The sequence below is a fragment of the Apis florea genome, unplaced genomic scaffold (genome assembly GCF_048593485.1).
Source record: "Apis florea isolate Af1SG1 unplaced genomic scaffold, ASM4859348v1 contig_3517_pilon, whole genome shotgun sequence".
In the NCBI taxonomy this organism is placed as follows: domain Eukaryota; kingdom Metazoa; phylum Arthropoda; class Insecta; order Hymenoptera; family Apidae; genus Apis; species Apis florea.
In genome coordinates this window covers 881388-901314 of record NW_028256778.1, presented here as the reverse complement: position 1 = coordinate 901314, position 19927 = coordinate 881388, and the positions used below count along the sequence as shown (strand labels likewise).

The following is a 19927-nucleotide window of genomic DNA, read 5'->3' as shown; positions in this document are numbered from 1 at the left end:
AATAAATTCCATTCGTACAATTCGAATTAATCCCCTCTGAAAGCCTGATAAAATACTTAAGAAAAAAAGAAGAAAAACGGTCTCACAGCGTGAAATAAAGTCAAAATAAAGGCTCCCATTCGACGAAACGGTTAGGCGATCGAGCGCGCCAAAAGTTTCCTATCATTACGTGTTCCGTTATCGGCTGAAAGCGGCGAGGAAAATATGCCGGCTTTCGCGAAGCTTTGTGCCCCTCCAGGCCCCTAATCGTCTTTCCTCCTGAAAATCTTCTACCCGTTGCTGGACAAACCGCTGTAGATCGCATCGTTTTCGAAAGGATTAAATGAAGAGATCCGTGATTGGATTATAAATCGTTTCGAGGAAAGGTTAACTTTTTGGTGGGGGAAGGGGATGATTTGGGATATTAAAAAATCATCAGGATGGAGGGGTGGTCTCGTTTGATCGTTTCTGTGTGTTGATACGAGGAATAATGAAAGCTAGGAGAGAAGATCTCGAGAGAAAATGAATAAAATTGTGCTTGGCAAATTGTAGCCATCCAGATGATGCCTGGATTCTTGCAGAAGTTATGCGTTGGCGGTTTCTATGGAATTATCGTGCCTTATGCGACGAGGGAAACGTAGTATTCTTTTTTCTGCTATTCGTTGAGTAAAAGTACTTTACTTAAATTTTAATAATCCATTAAAATTATCGATTTAAAGAGTTTTTCATTCAGGAAATAATCAATTTTTAGTTTCTCGTTCTAGAAACGCAGTGATCGTGATCGATTCCTTCGATTATCGCCTTTCCTTCATTTCCAACAACAATCCACTCGATCCTTTTTAATATAATAAGTTTGCGCCATTTATTTCTACTCGTTGAAAATTTCACTCGACGAAAGGAGACGGAAATCGTCGAAAGGAATAAAATTATCGATACTTGAGTTGTCATTACTTGACAAGCGCATAATTTTTCTAAATTTCGAAAATCTCAAACACGAAGGTTCGAGCCTCGAGCGCGCAACCGTGTCGACGCGTGGACCGACCGAGCCGTCGGGCGACACCCGAGACTTCCTCCTCCTTCCGCAGTTTCCTCATTCCATTCCAACAGGAGTTCTCTTTCCTCTTTTTCTATCCGTCCAACGACGTTTCCGCGGGAGAAGCGAACGACGACGCGGTCAACACGATCTCGCGAAATTCGAACGAACGTTCGATCGATTGGTCGATGATTCTTCTCCAAAGAATCTTCCCTTCCCTTCGAAACGAAAGTTTCTTTCGAGTTGGAGGACGTGCAACAGGTGAGACGCGGTTGCACGAGCGGAACGTGAAAAATCTGGTCTACCAGAGAGGTGGGAATTCGAGGTAACGGAGCATTTAGATATATACTTTTCGTGTAATATTAGTGTCGATATTGAAATTCGATATTTTAACATATAATTTCTATCGAGGAAGATAATATATAGAGAGTTGTGATAATTTCAAGTTGAATTTAATAAATTTTAATTTATACGGATTGAATTTATTGTTAGTTTATAAATTTACTTAGTTTTGAACGAAAGACATTTATCGAAATAATTTACGATCGTATAATTCTTTTCAATAATTTATTCGATCGATTATTAATTTAAATTAATGGTCGACAGCATTGAGTTTCTTTCCGCGATCTCCTCGAGATACCGTTCAGTGCCACTCCCGTTTTTCCCCCGCGTTTTCCCTCGACAGTTACGAACGATCGAGAAGAAGAGATCGATTATCGGCCCAGCAAGAAATTCGATCGACCGATCCTACGCTCGATTATCAACGATGGAATCGCGAGGAACAAACAAATTTTGTTAGAAATACAAATGGCATGATATAGCAGAGATATACAATTTTACTTAAATATTAATTTAATTTCTCTTTCGCATTGTTAGATATTTCTACAAACGATCATTTCTAAAAAGTCGACTCTCAACGTTCGAATCGATTATATCGTTATTACATATCGATTCAAATAATTTATACAAATAAGATATACGGCGAGCGAAAAGAAAAAAAAGAAAAAAAAGACAAGAAGCGATAATTGAAATGTCGCGTGATTGACAGCGCTCGCGTAACTTCAACTTCGTGGCGGAATTCTTGCAACAACCGATGTCGGATAAACCGAGACAGAGAGATAATTTTCTCGTTGGAGCAGAGACGGAAACGCGCAACGTTAACAAGAAGTGAAAAAGAAGAAACGCGAGAAGAAGTTTAACGAACGATAGACAGAGCAGCGGAGATACGAGCTCGTGTTCCCCTTATCTCTCCGTCTCTGTTCCAATCCTGGAAAACGAACGGAGAGGAAGAAGAAGAAGAAGAAGAGAAAGAGAGAGAAAAAGAAAAAAGAACGGTCGGATTGTCAAATAGTGTTTCACAGCCGAGCGAATCGTTCGAGAAAACTCATTAAACGCCGGTGAATAAAAGTAACAGCGTGGCCGTGCTCGTAAAAACGAAGATAAAGAGGGGGAGGGGAGGGGAGGGGAGTGGAGAAGGCCATTTTCGATTCACTACGCGGACAAATAGCCGTCGTCGCGCGACGAGTTCTCGTTCCTTCTTCTCGTTTATTTTTATATATATATATATATTTTTTTTTTTTTCGTGCTTTTTCTCCAACTTAGAAACTTAGAGCCTCGATGTTCCGAGGCTCGGCCATTTTACTTTTCTTTTTCCCCGCGCGCGATTTGAATGTCGGTTCGCGCGCGAGGAGGCGAGGAGAAAGGAGAGGCGGTTTCAAAAGGTTTATAGGCTCGCTTATCTTTCACCTGGCGAGCTAGTTAACCGTTTGATGTATATATGGCCGTGCGTTGACAATGTGTAAAGAGTTGTAAAGAGGCGTCGTAACGCTTGGGAAATATTACGGCGACGGTTAAGGTTTTTTTTTTTCTTTTTCTTTTTTTTCTTTTTTCTTTGAAAAAAGCGTAAAGGCGCGTAAATATCTTATTCGTCGTCGAATTGAAATTTTAATAAAGAACGGAATCGAAATGTCGAATTTTGAAACTCGTTGGTAGATTTTCGTAAGATTTAACGACACGCTTGGAAAACTTTGTTTGTCGAGCATTTTTTTAGAAAGGTTTTAATTCAAGAAATTTTCGAAAGTATCGTTACATTTTTCATTGTACACAATGAAAAAAAAATTGATACGAATGAGGCTCTAACATATTCATACAATAAAATCTACTAGCTTCAGCTTTGAAGCAATCCACTGTCCACCTTGAGTTCTTTCCATTTTCAATCCAAACGTTTCTATAATAAAAATATCTTAATTCGTTCATTGAGAAACTTGAATATTATTATGAAGAGACCCTCCACATCCGAAATGAAAGAAACAATTTTGTAAAATTTAATCCTGTCATTTTTAATACACCCTTCACACCTTAATATTTAACGTTGCTATATTTTGATTTAGAATATATATTGAAACGAAAGAACGAAAGAAGATATATTCTCTCCTCTCAAGATATTTTAACACACCTTCTTACTTCAATCCTCGAAAACTTCGAACCCTATATTCTTCTATCTACCATGGCGAGCAATCCGAAGACAGAGTTCCTCTTACTGTCGCAAACACGCATTTCCCTCTTCTCTTTCTCGCGTCAGACAACAATCTATTGTCGAATCGAGTGTGGCCACCATGCATCAACCATGCATTTCTTTTCTCTTCTGATCCATTTCCTCTTCGCTTGGAGGCTCGAAATTTTCTTCGAAAATTTTTTCCTTTGTTTCTTGGACACGTTCATGAACCTGTTTAAAAGTATTATTTTTATTATTAAAAAGTATTACTCGCGGAGAGATTCTTGGAATTTTACACCCGATGAAACATCTGCTGGTAATTAAACGTGAAATTGGAAACAGAAGCTTGATTCAGAAGCTTGTCCAGCTACGACAGAAGATTATTATGCGCTCTTGCGTGTATAATTGTATATATATATATACAATTGCAATTGCTGGAAGAGGTAACGCAAGTTTTTCCAACGCATTAAGCAGGTGCTTTCGAATCAATTAGTCCTCGAGCTTGTCGAGGTGTTCAACCGGATAGGATAGAATTGTCGAGAATAATTCACAAGCTTGCACAATAAAAAAAAGAAGTAAAGAATATTGATCGTAGAAAGGTATTTCTATCTGAAACAAATTTAATCGTGGAGAATATTCTGATAAATTGTGTCGTTCATCGAGGACAGAAACCAAACAAAAACGGAATAAAAACGAACAACGTAGATTCCGTCACCCCAATCGAATGTCCATAGCGTAGCGGTCGAGGGGAAAAAGACGAAACTAATCCAATCGCCAAAACAAAACGTTGACTCATCCGTTTCCACGAGCGGAGATCAGTCGGTCGCTTGACTCTGCCCCGCGTTTTTCCCTTCTGAACTTTCGGTGTGCCGTTCAGAACCGATATTCATCGCGTGATTTCGTCGCGAAAGAAATGGAAGACGAGTGAACAGAAGTGGTGAAAAGAAGTGGAGGCGTCTTCTTCTCGTCCTTAAAAGCGCGATAAAAGTTGTGGTGAGTCCGACTTGAACCTCTTCTTTAACCAAATTTCTCGTCGAATGATCTGGTTAAATCGTATTTTAGATACTTACTGAAAATCTCGTTGGTCTTAGAGTTTGTTTCTTTTAATATGTGTAATTGAGATAGAGATAAGAAAAGTTGTAGAACGTTCATGCGATGCAAAATTCGTGTCTATACTTTATGAAAAACTTCTTATTTCTGTTATGAATTAATAACAAAGAAGAAAATTTATCCATTATTGAGCAACGATGTATATCGAAAAGATATACATTGGATTATTAAAATCGAGATATCAGAAAGTTTATTCACACGAGATTCTATTCCGTGTATACTTTATTACATTTAAGAATTAACAATAAAGAAGAATCGGTGAAAATTCCTATTCAATTATTGAACAACAATTTTAGAATGAATTTTTTAACCCATTTGACAAGTCTCTCGTTATTTCTCTTAAGAATTAATAATGAAAATTCATTCCTATCGATTAACGAATATATTATTATGTATATCGAAAAGATATCAGAAAGCTTACCCTTACGAAATTCTTTACCCTTCGTATTTATATTTAAAAAAGATTAGCTAACAAGAGTCCTCAGAATGTACTATACGAGTGCAAATATAATTCATTTCATTCGTTCTTTAACTCCTTCCAAATCCCTCGACACAAACTTGTCCAGCATCCCGACTTCTCGATTTCGTTCTTCTTCTCTCATATCGTTCGTCCATCGAGCATCATCTCCTCGCATGACCGATCGGCGCATGCCTCCTGCGACTTCCGCCGTCCCGTCGAACCGGGATTCAATGTCTTCTAATTACAGGCCCGCGTTATAAATCACGGTGCAGCGCGAACGAATAACGGTTTCGGCCGCGACAAGCAGCCACCGCCGCGGTACAGCAGGATGCAACGCTGCTTCCTGCGCCTCCTTCGATCGTTCCACGAACACACACTCTTTTCCTTGCGACGTTTACTATAATCACCCGTATATTATAGTTTTGACACGGTTTTTCTGCGTGCATTTCTTTCAGAAATGAGAATAGATTCAATTCTCATTCTAACGTATCATTCACACCACAGATTGGACTCAAAATTCGATACTCAATCCCCTACGTTTTAAATAATATAACGCAATAAAATAATTCTAGCCACCCTTGTTAAAGTTGGAACAACTCGTTGGAACAAACGAGTAGGAGTCTTCTTAAAGAAGAAACTCCATTTGAATTATTTTATTCGAATTTCTCTTTCCTTCCCCGCGAAGAGAGGAAAGGGTTAACAAGATTCGCGCGGAAAGGAAGGATCGTCGGCTGAGCACAGATGGTACCTTTGAATCGAGCTAATACGTGGAGAGGGAGGAGGGGGATCACTCCTTTCGAGGCGCGGATAAGCCGTGAGACTTCCGGGGCCGAGAGAGCCGCCATTTACGACGGAGAGCGCCGCCATTTACGGGGAAACTGCGGGCAGACGATCATTTTCATGCGCCGATCCCTCGCTTCGAAACAGATATTCGTTATCCGCCCCCCCCCCCCCAATGTCGCTTTCAATCTCGAGGAATTATTCCTTTCTCGAAGGAGCACGTGTGCCCGCACACACCATTCCATCGTTCGTTTCCATCGATTTCTTCCGGCTTTTGCAACAATTTGTGTTTTATACAATATTGAAAAGACACCTTGTTCCATGAAATTTTGAACAACTAATTGTTGAATTGATCGAATTAGTCGTGAACTTTGTCATAAATCCACTCACAGCGAATTCAATTTCAGGTAATTTCGAAGAATTTGAGGAAGAGCACGAACCGATAATAGCTGAAAAAACAGCTAGAAATTTTCTCGCTCGATCAAGGCAGCGATCAATTCGAAGAAGACTGACGAAGCTGCGTGTTCCCGTTCGCCACACGACTCTCTCATCCGCTCGCGCCTATAAATAGACCTGTTCCGAGTGTGCACTCGCCGTGACCTTGGCGAGAAATGGCCGATAGATCGGACGAAAGAAAGGAGAGAGGAAAAAAAGGAAGAATGAAGAAGAAGAAGAAGAAGGGTTAGAGGAAGGAGCCTTTATCGCTGCGTGTGTTATTACGTATTCGCAAGCAGAGTCGAGGTTCTAATTTTAGAATTTAGAAGATTGTCTCGTTTCCTGTGCGATCAACAAATTCGAAAAATCTGAAAGAGTCTGAAATATACCCGTCTCTTTAATAATCGAGAAATCCAACTCGTGTGAGAAAGAAGTTAGAAGACGGAAGCAAGAGAGAGAGAGAGAGAAGCACGTAACGAAACGAGATAAGTCCGTGTTTATCGCAGGACAAATGGAAATGGACAGGCGGGACGAAAATTATTCGAGGGAGGATAGATAAATCTGCCTTAACGTGCTCTTTCTTCTTTCTCTATAAACCGAATATCACACCAGATTTTTATCGCTTGAAAAAGATATTAATAACGTGATGAGTTGATTACTTTAGGCTGTCGAAAGGATTTATCAATACCTCGTGACGAATAATAAAAACGAAAAATAATAAAAAGACTCTACTTACGCTATTACGTGAATCTAAAAATAACTCGGCAAGAGCTTAACGCTAAACCTACCGCGGCGCATTTTTGAAATTTCTTGTATACAAAGTTACTGTATATGAGTTTTTCTATAACGTAGATACAACCCATTTTTCAATATTCGCAACATTCTGTATTACTTGCTTTACAGAGAATTAGCAATTAGCTGAAATCTCTTTCTACGTCAAGATACAAATGTTTTTTTTTTTTTTGCATTTGCACCGCTCATGGCAGGAACAGGTATGCATGAAATGTCGATTAAGAAAAGAGAAAAGTTTCCAAGTTTGTGCATCCTTTGCGACCATCCTTTCATCCCAGCTTAAGAAAAAAGCACGCTTGGCGAACCGATCCTCCTTCCGTTAGATGGATGGACAATTTCGCAAATTACACGGTGTTTTAAACGTTAATTAGCATCGATCGATAGATCAATAGTTAGGGGCGAAACGTTAGAGCGAATTGGCGAGAGCGTTGTTTGCGGCCGAGTCCTTGACCGACCCTGAACCGTGGAGGAAGAGTGGAGAGCCGGCTGGTACCCGATTGGCTGCCGAGCGCCACACTCGATGCCTCACGAACTAGCTGAAATATAGTGATTACGAGGGAAGGGGGAGGCTGGCGTGGGAGGAGAGAGAGAGAGAGGGATGCTTCTTCTCTCTTCCTTCTCCTTCTCCCTTTGTTTCGTCCTCGACGTCTTTGGAAATTTTCGATCGAGAGGTAGTTTTTTCTTAGAAGAGCGAGCTCACTGGATCGAATTTTTACAAGCTCTCCTTGCCGATTAGTTTGGAGAAGAATGGGCAATTAAAGTAACGCAATAATGGTCGCAAGGATCGGTGGACACGGAACCGACTGTAGCGGGATAACGTAACGCAAATTAAGTAGAAGAGGACGACCTTTCTCCTCCTTTCGACTTCCTCTCTTTACGTGTCTCGCGTCTCTCACCGGGAGATTCCCGTTGCAGGAGCCTTCTCTCTCTCTCTCTCTCTCGGTAATTTCGGCGATCTCTAGTTTTTTCTAACGGTATCGAGGCGACCGAAAATCGAGTTCTAAAATTCCATTCGATTGCGAGAGAATTTTGAGTAAAGTTTTTTCGCCCAAACTAATTATCGATCCATTGCCGTACAAATCGGTTTCCACAATAATCAGACTTTTAATCCCTTAAAAGATATTCGATATTTCGTGCGATTGCTTCGTTATTAAATCTATACACGCGTGGTTACGGGGGAAGAAGAAAAAAAAGAATCTGATAAATTACCGTACAAGGAACATGTTCAAATAATGTAAGTACGAATGGATCGAGGGGAACGCATCGCGAGAACGAATCGAATCTCTACGACGAGAAAAAGGAAAAAGGTTTCTTCCTTTAATTCCCGATTATCCACGGTGTTCTTGACAATGGCCGATCCGGTTACTCTTCCGTGGCCGTTGGCTGCTCCATCCATCCGTCCATCCGTCCATCCATCCATCCATCCATCTCTGAGAAACTGTACGAACGGATCCCATTATATATATATATATTCGATCCGATTAATTATGGGAAACGAGCGAGCCCTTAATAACGAATATTCACTCGTTCGAGTATTCTCACGAACCCGTTTCCATTTATCGACACGACGATGAAATTAATCAATCGGGCGCTCGTCTTCAAGCGCTCTCGAAACACTCTCCCTTCTTAATTAGAAGAAATAATAATAACAATAATCGTCGATTCCTTTTATTATTACGTCCAATGCGATTCGTTTTAAAAAAGAGGGAAACCACGGAGATGGAGCAATAGCATTAACCGATCCTCTCTCTCTCTCTCTCGTTTGATCCCGCTGGTAACCGCAATCCCTGTCTCAAGGACACGTAATATACCCGCGTTACGCTTTTTTAAGGAGGGGGGAGGTTCAACGAGCCCCAACCGGCGTGAATCGAGAAGGAAGGATCCTCTTCTTGGGTTTTAGCGCCCGATTCCATCCGCTATCTCTCGGCCGATTCGTCCCGGACGTTAAACCTCGGAGAGAGGATCCTGTGCGAAAGAGGCGGCCGGTAAACGGTTGGGGAAAAGGTGAGCCTTCTCAAAAGAGAAGCTGATGAAATTAAATAGGATAATTAAGAGGTTAAACTCTTGACGACCCCTCGAGCAAGAATTGAACGATCCGGGGATCCTGAAAAATCGGATCGGATAAACTGTCATTTATTACATTTTGTTAATTGTAACAAATAATTGTGTATAACCCTCGATCTTTGCAATTTCGTCGTATATAAGAAAAACTCGATATCTTCCTCCCGTCCTGCATTTTCTTCTCTCTCTGCAGCGTCTCTCGATGGCGGGCCATCATCGTGGACGTGCCGATAAGCTCGTGGCACGACCCCCACGAGGAACATCTCGTACGTACGTGTGCAACGAAGGATGGACGGATAAATAGATACTTTATTACAGGCCGGGGAAATCGTGGGGAGAGATGGATCGATTCCCCTCCCACCACCGGTGGAACGGCGATGTTCGAAATTAAAGATACGGGGAAGCGAGCGTGACAGATGAATGGCTGGATAAACGAGGCGATCCCGCCCGATAAGATTCGACCGCTTTGACCCGGCCGAAACTTCCTACGATTCAGGCCCGTTTAATTGGAAATCGTCCCGTTCGGAACGAGGCAACCGAGTAAAAGTTCGTGGACGTGTTTTAAAATTGAATCTTAATTGAATTCTTCTTCGGTTCTTTGGATCGAATTATTGCGATTTTTGGGGGGAGTGTAATGATTTTCAAAAATTTAGATAGTTTTCGAGCGTTTATTTGGTGTGGAGGCACCAATCGAAAGGGTTACGATACAGAAAGGATTTCGTCATTGCTTTCTAGACAAATATTCCAAGAATTTCATCCTCTCCTCGCCATAAATATAGCGTCCAACGTTACGGTAAACGTGAAAATCAAACGTGGAAATCTCCTGAAAATAAACGATCCATCCCGAGATCCCCGATCTCGATTCCATCCCCGAAGCAGTATAAGTCTGAAACGTGATATTCATCTCCGTTCTCTTTCTCTTACTCTTAACCGCACGATCATGCAACCAACGCTTAGAGATTTATATATCCAGTACCTCCTCGTTGTTCCTCCTTCGTTTTCACGGAAATCCATTTCGAATTCGACAGAGCTTGGCCTCGATTTACGATCGATGAGTCGATCGATCGACCAGGTGGGTGTCGTGAAAAGGGTTCGGAGGACGGAAAAATCGTTTGGGGCCAGCGTGATAAACGGAAGGAAATTTTTAATTATTAATCTTACGAGGTGATGCCTTGATTCTAATCGCGTTGAAATATATAAGAACTCGTTTTTTATTAACGAATTAAGAGGGAGCTGCCTTCAGTACAAATTCAATTGGATCTGTTCCAATCTTTTTGTAGAATAATAATATAGTTTTTAGCTCATTTTTCTAGCGAAATAGTGCGAGTAGTGTATTTAATTTATAGAAACCTATTCGTCTAAAGAAACTCGTTTAAAAAAATTTGCTCGAGTAAAAATTTCTCTGTCGAATAATGATTTTCCTTTCTTCCTTCCAACGAGAGAGAGAAACAAGTTCGAGGAGGAAACGATTGGAAGAAAACCATCTCCACGGCTTCCTCGCCCTTCCTAATCGTTCTTTATTAACGCGACCCTCCACCACTCGATACTCTAAGCAAGACTCTCCTCGCGTTCCTGGGACAGCTCGTGTCGTTAATTAAACACGCGACGCGTGTAAATCGTTTCGCGTGACTCTGGTATCTCGAGAAGGAGGAAGAAGAAGAGGAAGAAGAAGATGGAGACACACTGCGTGACCGGTTACCGATATTAATTTTGGCGGTGTAGTCGGTTCGTTTGATCGAATATTCCGTCTTCTGCCTCGCACATTAATCTACGACAAATTCATCTTACGATCAGGATTCACGATCGTCAAACACAAATTATCTTGTATCGCCATATGGCAATAGCACGAAATTCGGTGTAGATATAACCGATTATTGTAGCACCAGAAAAATATTTTGTTTAATATCCAATTAATCCCTTTCTATATCAAGATACAAATGTTTTCTTTGCTCATGGTAGGAATAGGTATACATGAAATGTCGGTAGGTTAAGAATATGAGATTTTTCAGGGGAAAGCGTCGACTGATAATAATACTTATTATCAATAATAACGCTGCTTGACGAAATCAATGAACAGGACGGATCCACCAAAGGGTTATAATCTCTCCATTTCTTTTTTTTTTTTCTCCACGAAGAAACGACCTGTTCGCGGAACAGGTTTGCGACAAGCGTGGCCACCGACCATGAAGAGAACCGTGGAAAACAATCGGCCGAAATCAGCGCCACTGGTTACCCTAAGTGCCTAACTGTAGCGTTTTATGCTCGGTGATCTAACTTGGCACGAGCCATGCAAATCACTCTCCCCCCTAACTGTACACCTTCGCTCCATGATCCACCATTTTCCAAGCTCAACCCTCGAGATCGAAACATCGATGGAAAATTTAACAAGAGGATCGAGAAAGAGAAGTGGTTTCATTCGATCGATACAGTTTCCCATGAGAATGGCCGTGTTGAGGGTACAGCCGGTTTACAACGACAGTTATGTTTATTTAGGTGGTGGTGGTCTATCTGAATGGAAATTATGCGGAGTTGCGTGCACACGCGCCGCCGGCCGAGCGCGTCGTTACGCTACCCTCCTCGGCTCCACTTAACGGCCCGCCTTGTTAGCAGGGAGCCGACATTACTGAAACAACTGTATTCGTATCGAATGGTATCCAGCTTCCGTGGAATCTCGCTGATTTTCCGCCTCGATCGAGATCGAGATGCATTCGGAACGAAAGTAATTCGAGCGTGTGTTTAGCCGGGCGTTGATGAAGAAAAAGAGTTCGTTGTTCTTCTAACAGCTACTCGAAAATATAAAAGTGATCCAGTAAAAAAGTGATCGCGAAAGAATCTCGTAGGATTGCTGGAAAATCCACGATTTCTAATCTCTTGGGGGGCGTCTTAAGCCACCGAATTAATCTTGCTTATTGCCTCGACTCGATCCACCGCTTCCTGCATCTTTTGATCGATCTTGGAAAAATCTCGTCCCCTTTTGGCTAAGCCAACCAACGGATATTAATCCGCGTTACAACGAACGATATCTTACGAGTGATCGATCGATCTTTTTTTTTTTCTTTCTTGCTTGCCCTTACAGGGATGAATCCCCCGATGAATAGCCTCGAGAGTTTTCCGCAGAAAATCTTGGAGAAAATCTTTTTCTTACCTCGACATTGAAAAAACATTCATTTCGACGAAATCTCAGATCAATTCTCTTCTTTGATATATCGAATCGACGAATATCGTAATATCTAATTCGATGTAAACTTGGAAAAAAGAGTGCGCGGACGGGAAGAGAGAAAGATGGAGAAAAACGGTAAAATGTCACTGTTCCCTAATTACGCCAGGTGACCAGCCTATACTGGATCTTAGGAGGGGGGAAGAGAGAAGGGGAGTCGAAAGGCGAAAGACAACAGGAGGAGGAGAAAGAGAGAGAGAAAGGCGCGGAAACATCGGTGGCCGCGAGCAGGGATCCCCCTCGGATGGAGCCACGGTACCGCTACGTCCCGTGGCCAATCACGCGCCTCGTTTATACGAGCGCGGCCAATCGGCGGCCACGTTTAAACGGCAAACGAACGCGTCCACCACCCGGCCGGCTCCGTTTATAAAGTGAGCCCGATGCGCCGCCTCGAAGACAGAGCCGTGCCGACAGTCCAGCCACCAGGAACGTTTTTTTTTTTTTTGGCTCTTTTTTTTTTCGACCAATCTCGAGAAAGAGAGGAGTAACAATCGCGTGTGATTAGAGATCGATCGACCGGTGAACACCTCTTTCTTCGGTGATTCTCTCCTTTCCGAGATCCCTTTCCCTTCCCCCAAAGATCGTCGTTTCCTCTCCCAAGTCTTAGTGATAAGAAGAGAGTGATAAGGGAGAGGAGAGCTGGTGAACCGAAGAGAGAAGGACAGGAGGAACGTGTTGAGGATTTCCGTTCAAGGTACGTGGGTACCAAAAGTGTTTCTTTCATTTGGTGCAGGAGGAGGAGGAGGAGAGGAGGAGATCGAGGTGATGGGATTCTACGAGTGCGCGTAGACGGTGACGAGGATTCTTGAGGAGAGAGAAAAAAGGGTGGGAGGAGACGAGCCGGTCGAAACGATCTCCCTTTGGATTCGATTCACACCCTTTCGACAGACACGGTTTTTGTAAGCTATGTAAATTGTAACGATCGATGCTTCTTTTCTTCGAAAACAAATATTTGTAACCGAACTTGTCGTTATCCTTGCAAGATTTGATTGATCTTATCGAGTGCGAAGTGATGAAAAACCGTGACAAGAATCTTCCTCGCCGTTGCTCTTATCAGATTCAGATTCGCGGATTAACAAATTAATCGCGAAAGTATTCCAAAATTCGATCCAAACTATAAAAAGAAAAAATAAGTTTCCCCATTCGAAATTCAACGTACTTTGAACGTTGAATTCCTTCCTCGAATGGATTAAAATCGATCGATTCGAGTAATTGGATGAAATTTTCTTAACGAAAAAAAGAGAAGAAATATAATTATTGGTGCCCGGGATCAACGGTTTGTAAGGAAGAAGCAAAGGAGAGCAAATTAGAAAAAGGCGATGGCGAAGAAGGATGATCGATCGGGGCGAATAAAAGTTGGCGAGCTCGACGCCTCGTGGTCGCCATTCCCACGGTGAGAGTCGAGCGCGGTTCAAAGTCAGGGCCGCGTGTTGGGCAACGGCCGAGACCCGTAATATCGAACGAAGCCGCGCATAAAACGCGTTTCACAGCCATTCTCGTTTCACCGCGCGTTCGAATCGCCGGCTAAACCCAGCCGAACCGATTCCAAGATTTTGCTCCAAGGATTTGATTTCGTTGCTAATCTTTTTTCATTCTTCTTATCGTTCGATTCGTTCGAGCGATGTGAATCGAATAAAAATGGCAATTATCGATTCTAGGTCAGACTAAAAATTGATCGAGTATTTGAGTCATCTCGAGTAACGTTCGAATCGTTCGTTATTCCTGGCAGGTAGTCGATTTCGTGTCGGCCCGCGACACCGGCCGAATATTCATGCTGGTACCGTGTCACGAGTCCGTCGACCCGCCCAATAACACAATTCCAAATAAATAGCTACGAAAAGAATATCATATATTTTTCAACTGAATTAATAATATCAGGTTTTCACAAATATATATTTTATACACTCTTGACCAAAAATGTGTCTACCGTTCATCTTCTCTTTCTCTTTAAAATCGAAGATGTTGTGTATATATTTATGAAACTTATAACGCAGCAACCAAGCCAAAAAATAAACTTTTCACTTTCCTCGTAATAATTTTGTAAAAAAAAAAAAAAAGAAAAAGTAAAAATAAGATAAAAACGGACGAGATCGTTCTCAGAGAAAGAAAAGAAAGAGGGAGAAAAAAAAAAAAGAAAAAAAAGATGGAATCTTGGGCGAGCAGGTGCGCCTTTCCCAACGTGGAGCCGCGCTCGAAGCGCGGTGAGTTCAATGCCAGAAGAGGCGGTACGCGTGTATCCAGCCAAGAGTGCGTCGTTATTCCGCGTGCCAAAGATTACGAATCATCGAACGGAGGAAGTGGTTGTGGCTGAACAGTGTCGTCGATTATCTCTTTCTCTCTTTCGAGAGAGTGAAAAACAGTTGAGAGAGCAACGATACGACTTGTTTTATTGGCTCAAAGGGAGGAGGAGGAGGATGGAGCACGGACAGTTTCAGGGTAAACTCAGAGAAAACCCGTCTCTCGAGTAACGAAATCCTCGGTGGAAACAATGGTGTGGGCGGATCCGAAGGAAAGTGTAATTGGTGAGCGGAAACGTTCCAAAGAAGCTTCGAGCTCGCACGAAAAAGTTCAACAACCATTAAATCATGGGGCGAGTGTGTATATTTAATTGCGTAACTCGGAGCGCGCTTAATTACGTTTGTGTCACGCACGTCTTGCGCCGCGAAGAAAGAATCCTTGATTAAACAACAACGTCTGAGAAAAACAATGAGACGTGGTATTAGCGCGCCAAAGCTCGTCTCGAAGGAATAAGAAATAACGAAGAAGTATACGATTTGGATTATATATGATGGAGTTAATAATTTGAAAATTAAAGCCTCGAGAGTTCTATTATTACGGGGGACCAGTTTTAGACTTGTTCAGGTGTTATTAATGTATAAGATGTGCGTTTTATTACAACGAAAATGGGAACGAGACGAATATTATTCGTCGCAGATTTAATCTCTTTAATAGGATTTCGCGAGAAACATTTTGAAAACGTTTTCTTCTTCGACTTTTTATATTTAGAACCAATCTTGGTAATCTTGGGGGAAAAAACACTTGGAACACCTGTATTTAAATGACGAAGCGCGTTTTGCTGAAACGATTGCAAAAGAAAAAAAAAAAAAAAAATGAGGAAACGCTTGAATTCGTGTCTCCGGGATCTGACGCAGCATCCGAGCGGACTCTTTCTTCCTTCTTCGAAACTTCGAACTTGGAACGGAAGGTTAACCGTGGACGACGCAAACGCGAGGAGAGGGGCGAGGAAGCTTGGCCTGCCGTGACGAACTCCCTTCATCATCACCGGGTACCATCATCATCAAAGCGATCATCATCGGTGGCGATCGTTTCTCTATACTTTTCTCTCGGCACGGACTCGTTTCTCGCTTTTATCGCAGCCACGAATCACGCCGGGTTCACCGCCACCGCGTCACCCCGCAGCAACAAAGTTGAACGAACTTGAAGATGCGGGGGATCCTTCCTCCCGCTGCTTTTCAAACTCTTAATTTTCGAAAATTGATAAAGTCGATTATAACAAGATCTTATATATATTTTATATCTACGAGAAATCTCTCTCTTTCAACCCGATTGAAACAATTGAAATAATCCATAAAAATGGCACCCTTAAAAAATGGCACCCTTAAAAAATGGCACCCTAAAAAAATGGCACCCTTAAAAAAATGGCACCCTTAAAAAAATGGCACCCGTGCCACCCAAGTCACGCGGCTTAATTGCCTCTGACAAGCGCCTCCCCGCCCCGATTATCGCCCCAACACCGATCTCGATCCCTCCCGAGATAATAATAAGCGCCGGAGAAAAACGAAAAAGCGGGGACGAGCCACGCCCGCGAGATAGGGGCGTCTCGTCTCCTCCTGGGGGCGACAAGCGCGCCCTTTTTTTCCATTCATTCGCGCCTCGCGTATCTTCGCCTTCATTCTCCTCCTTCCTCTCCTTCCTTTTTTCTTTCTTTCCTTTTTTTTTCCCCCCTCTTTCTTTCCCCCCCTTTTTCCCCGGACTCGCGACCTGCCCCACTATCCCGCCGATGCCGGCCGATCTTGCAGGCGCCGCCTGGCCGTTGACCCCGCCACGACCATGCCTACGGCCCTGACCATCTCTCGCCAATCTCTCATGCCGCCGCGCATCTCGCCTCTCTCCTTCTACATCCCCTTCTCCTCCACTCTCGTGATTTTATCCCCCGCGAAAATACTCTCCTGGAACCGGCCTATGCTATCTCGTGCGTTTCGAGCGTGAAGGGAGCACAGGTGCGTCCACATTTCTCGCGAATATCGAAAGGGGTTTGTTCTGTATGAAAATTTAAAGAGGGGTAGAGGAGAGGAGAGGCGTTCCTTTTTTCTTTCCGTTTCAAAGGGTATCTCTGGATCGAATCGATTTGTTCCGTGGCTTTTGTCTAGAAATGCATACATAATCGGGATAATCAGTTTTCTTTTTGCACTTAATTTCATTTTCTCGCGCCAACTATTATGCGTATAACGAAAAATGGTTGAACGGTCTCTGGTAATGGATATCAGATGGAAAGAGTTTGGATGATCCGATCAACCACTGGAATGGAAACGGCGACCCGTCAGTCGTTCGAAGATATATGTGAACCGCATAACGGATGTCAGGGATTCATAAGTGACACGCGTGGAATGTCGTAACGAACGACCGGTTGCCGGAGAGTCGAACGAATTCTCATTTGCGAACAATGAGCAGGGATCCATAAGGTTTAGAAATTGCGTGGAACGTAACGGATGTATTACGACCGTGGTGTGTTTATCCCGTGATTAACAGGCCCGACACATGCGCGCATCAAGTTTTTCTTCGATCGAGTTGCTTTGATAACGAGAAAGAAAGAAAGAATGGAGAAAAATGGATCGTTTCTCCAAATCGTCCAGGATCGATCGAAGAGCATCGGAGGTTAAGCTGGAATCATCTTGGAATCATTGGAAATATTCGTTTTTTGTTACTTCATAATTCGAAATTATTATCAAGAGGATTAAGTTGTGATCGTTATTACATATAAACTTTGAAAATAATTGAAAGAGCGCGTATATAATGAATCTTTTTCCGAAATAGAAATAATCGTCGAAAAATTCAAGGTTGAAGGAGGATACGAGCGTAAAGAGAATGCATTTAAAGCCCTCTCTCATTACGGCTAACAATATCCTCGAACAATATCCTCCGTTCTATCTCTGCTATCTCTTCCGCCCTTAATCAGTAACGCTCAATTTCTAACTCGTAATTTGCGCGTGTGTACACGGTCGAAAGGAAGAAGGTAAAGCGTCGGCGGGAAAGTGAAAAGGAAGCGAAGGGGAAACCAATTACTCGGCCAACGATTAGTTCTCTAAAACACACCACCGTCTTTATCGACCGAGCGGCGGAATCGTCGATACAAATGGGAAGAGGATCGATCAGTGGAGTCGAGTAATATCGAGTGGAAATGGAATGAGCGTTACATACACGAGAGAATAATAATTTCAATTTTACGCGGCGACAACACTGTTTATCGAAAAAATAAATAATACGTAATCTCGAAATACTTGCTCCGATCACACTTGTCTAGCCCTAAACGATGATAAAGATTTAATAAAAGGCGAAAAATTGGGATTATTCGTTGGAGGCGAGGAGGAGGCGTTATTCGTAAAGGGGAACGAACTCGGCGAGAGAAAGAAAAAGCGGGAGGGAAGGAGAGGCGACAGCTCATTATCGAACACTTAGCACGTTTTAAAGCCACTTCCTGGCCATACTGCACAGATAGTGTAGGCGCATCTGTTCGATTCACTCGGTTCAGCCTTTAATGATTCGTCCGTCGGCTATCGTCGGCATTTCCTTGCGATTACGGGCGAGGAAAAACGCTATCCCTTCGCCGTATCTCTTCGTCTAAAAATAGAATTATCTCTCCTCTCGGGAAATAAAATAAAACTCCATGAAAGGAGAGGGAAAAAGTTTTAACTTTCGAGCGATTCGGATAATTTCTCTCGTTTGTTGTATGTACAAGGTATCTGGGAACGTATGCATTTTAATTGTTTAGAGGAGCTCTCCTTGGATGCAGATATTATTATTACTATTGTGTTCCAAGCGAGAAAGCAATTATACTTTATAATTATAAACTAATATAACTTTTTTGAAAGTGGCGGGGGAGAAAATTAGGTTGGAAATTCTCTTTCACCTATTTTCTCTCTTCTTCCTATCTTCTCCAGATTTTTTCACGAGGATGAATTCAACTCAACTTCCAAATTATTAAAATCGACACAAAAAAATCGCAAACTCTTGAAAAATTGCCATTTTCTGAAAATGAGATAACGAATGAGAGGAGATTTCGGTTTCAAAAAGAAAGAGAGAAAAGAAAATATCACGTGTAATTTGATGTGATACACGGAGGGATAATCGGTCCTCTCGAGAGCACGACCACTTTTGCCGATCTGGTTAATACCATCTGGTTGGCTCAATCGTTAAATCGAGGAGCGTACGAAGAAGGATCAATGAACCAGAAGGCACGGCCTATCCCTCTTAACCGTCCTCCGTAACAAGCCGTGCCCTTAGGCCTGTTTCGCACGTAGTGCATAATTAATATCGGCGCGGACATCCATTATAATATAAAACAACTATTGCACAACTCGTTTTCGATACAATTGTATTTCGATAATATATCACATTTGGATTCACTTTTTCGAATCGAAATTTCGAAACGGTGTTCTCCTTCGAGATTTCCTTTTTTTTTTTAACTTATTCTATTTTTTAGAAAAAAAAAAACGTGTTCTGATTAAAAGATTAAAAAATCGAAATCTTCGAGTATACTTTTTTCCTTTTTTTTTTTTCCTCTAATTCTCGACAACGACCTATGCAACAGAAGAATAACACTTACCATAATACAAATAATCGTCTTTACGACTAGGTAATTATATGTTCTATTGGTAAAACAGTTAAGAGGTTAATGAATTGTGAAATATACTCGTTAACTATTCCCAGATATTCTCTCTCGGGATAATCTTCGCGATTTTATTTATAATTACAATTATTACCTAATCTGTTTAATTTTTTTTTTTTTAAAAATCGCGCGCCGATAAATATTATATTATACGAGTAATACACTTTATCCTCCGAGTGTATCGTGACTTATTTTCGAAGAATTTTAGAAGTTTCTTTCGAACCACCCTCGCTCGTAAGCTTTGGGCCAAATATGTTGGGTAAAACGGTTCTACCGGTCTTCGATCCGGTTTCGCCCGCCCCACTGCACTGAAAACACACTTTGCTCCTCTCGTTGTTTCCAGATTTCTTCAATTTCCCCCCCATCCATCCATCTCTTTCGAACATTCGAATGTTAGAATTAAAAATTATTTCCATCGATAAATTACGATGAAGAGTCTTAGTCAGAAAATTTTTTTAATTAAAAAAATCTCGGAGGAACAGTTATTAAAGGGAAAAAACATTTCGACTTATAACGGTTGCACGAGTTATAAAACGCGTTATATCTATAAATTAAATCTTCTGTGAGAAACGATTATACAATCCAGGGAATCAATTACATTATCCGTCGTTGTTCTCGAACGAAAAAATGGTATCCCACCGGTTGTTTTTTTCTCCACG

General features: G+C 42.0%; 1 protein-coding gene and 2 long non-coding RNA genes across 6 annotated transcripts in view; 2 read left to right on the top strand and 1 right to left on the bottom strand.

The window, feature by feature from the left end:
- The window catches only part of LOC116415325 (uncharacterized), a 74675-nt gene extending 68000 nt beyond the window's left edge, over positions 1–6675 (top strand). The window contains exon 3 of the long non-coding RNA XR_015294000.1: positions 6264–6675. This is a non-coding gene — a long non-coding RNA (uncharacterized LOC116415325). The remainder of the gene's footprint in view (positions 1–6263) is intronic.
- The window catches only part of LOC116415326 (uncharacterized), a 71411-nt gene that overhangs the window by 33381 nt on the left and 18103 nt on the right, over positions 1–19927 (bottom strand). The gene's annotated exons all lie outside the window — the stretch shown is intronic.
- Positions 12754–19927, top strand: part of tyn (trynity) — a 44144-nt gene continuing 36970 nt past the window's right edge. For 3 of the 4 annotated variants that reach the window (XM_086913920.1, XM_086913919.1, XM_086913918.1), the window contains exon 1: positions 12754–13055. The gene's annotated coding sequence lies outside the window, so the exon portion shown is untranslated. The remainder of the gene's footprint in view (positions 13056–19927) is intronic. The other variant, XM_086913921.1, reaches the window with a different exon arrangement.